The 2,500-nt window shown below is 43.2% G+C and overlaps 1 protein-coding gene across 1 annotated transcript in view; it reads right to left on the reverse strand.

The window, feature by feature from the left end:
• The window catches only part of mylka (myosin, light chain kinase a), a gene marked incomplete at its 5' end in the record, with an annotated part of 228,217 nt that overhangs the window by 176,507 nt on the left and 49,210 nt on the right, over positions 1 to 2,500 (reverse strand). The window lies entirely within an intron of this gene.

Here is a 2,500-nt window from a genome sequence, read left to right on the forward strand (position 1 = left end):
ACCGCAGACCTCTAAACTGCTTTAAAGTTCAATGCAATGTCAACTGGAACATCAACAAAGAAAAAACAAGAGAGACAGCTTGCGTATACACTGACTGCAGTACACAACAACACCTGGCTACCTATGGTGACATCATAGCATGGATGGATAGATGGATGGATGGATAGATGGATAGATGGATAGATGGATAGATGGATAGATGGATAGATGGATAGATGGATAGATGGATGGATGGATGGATAGATGGATGGATGGATGGATGGATGGATGGATGGATGGATAGATGGATAGATGGATAGATGGATAGATGGATAGATGGATAGATGGATAGATGGATAGATGGATAGATGGATAGATGGATAGATGGATAGATGGATAGATAGATAGATAGATAGATAGATAGATAGATAGATAGATAGATAGATAGATAGATAGATAGATAGATAGATAGATAGATAGATAGATAGATAGATAGATAGATGGATAGATGGATAGATGGATAGATGGATAGATGGATAGATAGATAGATAGATAGATAGATAGACAGACAGACAGACAGACAGACAGACAGACAGACAGACAGACAGACAGACAGACAGACAGACAGACAGACAGATAGACAGACAGATAGATAAACAGACAGACAGACAGACAGACAGACAGACAGACAGACAGACAGACAGACAGATAGATAAACAGACAGACAGACAGACAGATAGATACTAGATAGATAGATCCCTTTAAATTAACCAACAATCATTTCAGACAAAGAAACGTTCCTATTCCTACTCTGCCCGGTGTTAAACGGCTGAGTTCCAACATGAAGTCTGAGAACAGTCTGTGTTCAGTGAACTCACAACGAGGCTGAAAATAGAAAATATCCCTTTTTTTTTTCAAACGGAAAAATGTTCAAATCTGAGCGTCAGCTGATTCTGACCTGTGACCTCATACGGAAATATCAACATGGAAGATTAGTCTCGCTGTCACAGAGTAAACGGTGGAAAAGATGAGAATCATAATCAAGGGGTGCTCTGGTGGTGTAGTGGATAGAGCGTGTACCATAATGGCTTCGGCCCTTCGCTGCAGTGGTCGCGGGTTCAAATCCGACCCGTGGACCTTTACTGCAGGTCATCCCCCCTCTCTCTCTCTCTCTCTCTCTCTCTCTCTTTCTCTCCCCATCTCAACTCTGTACTGTCTAATAAAGCTTGACAATGCCAAAAAATGTATCCTAAAAGAAAATAAGAATCATAATCAAAGGCTTTTATTTTGAAAGGGACCAGAGCTTGATTAAAACATTCAACTGTCGTCTCTCGTGTTCCAGTTCCCTTTAGAACATGACGTTTAATCTGTAGTGACACAGAGTTCTGTAAGATCTAGTATTTCGTTTCAGACCAAAGGAACGTAGTGAGAAAACAAAATCACGATCAGGACTGGATTGGGTTCATATGTCAATGCCAGGGTTTTTCCTAGCATAGAGACATTTTTGGGCGTCCCCCAAAGAGGTTTTTACCCAGCGCCAAAAATGATAAAAATTTTAAAATAAAAATAGCTTTTTAAAACCCTCTCCTACTGGTGTTTCTAGATCAGTCCAATTCAAGCCCTATGTCTTGCAGTGAAACACGGTAAAACATTATTCCTAACATTGTGCGTGCGTGCGTGCGTGTGTGTGAGTGAGTGAGTGAGTGAGTGAATGAGTGTGTGTCTATGTGTGTGTGCGTGTGTGTGTGTGTGTGTGTGCATTTGTTCGTTCGTGTGTGTGTGCGTGCGTGTGTGTGTGTGTGTTCATGTGTGTGTGTGTGTGTGTGAGTGAGTGAGCGTATGTGCATTCATGTGTGTGTGTGTGTGCGTGTGTGTGTGTGTGCGTAGGCGTGCGTGTGTGTATGCGTGCGTGTGTGCGTGTGTGTGTGTGAATGAGCATGTGCAGCCTCACAGAGATGATAGCCAGGCAGGCAGCAGACTGGAACATCCCACTCACTAACAGCAGGTGGAAAAGATTTAGACCAACAGAACATTCAAACATCAAAACTCTGTCTGAGCTACAGCAGGGTTTGGACCGCGACCAAACACAACATCATCTGAATCTAAACAGCAGAAGAGTTTCAGGATGGGACCAAACGTAGAACCAGAAACACCTGTCTGTGTGTCTACAGAGAAACCACATTAGTTGGGTACCTCCAGACAGATTTCTACCGGTCCAATCAGCGAACAGAGGGAGTAGCTCAGAAGCCGGTGCATGACATACGTCACGACCAAACGTTATGCGATTGGTTGGCAGATCCAGAGTGGCACTGGGCAGATCCAATAGTTTTAAACTTCAACAGACACCCGCCTTCAAGTGAGTTAACGTTTGTCAATTGAGCGATTCCAGACCTTCTGTACAAATGAAATGAAGTACGATGGTCTGGTAGGACCAGGCTAAGGATGGCCTAGAGTTTGAGAGGTTCTTCCCAGTAACCATGAGGTCTCTGGTTCATCTACGGTGCCCACCATCTCTACCATT

This window comes from Ammodytes marinus (assembly GCF_949987685.1).
Source record: "Ammodytes marinus genome assembly, chromosome: 12".
Lineage (NCBI taxonomy): Eukaryota > Metazoa > Chordata > Actinopteri > Uranoscopiformes > Ammodytidae > Ammodytes > Ammodytes marinus.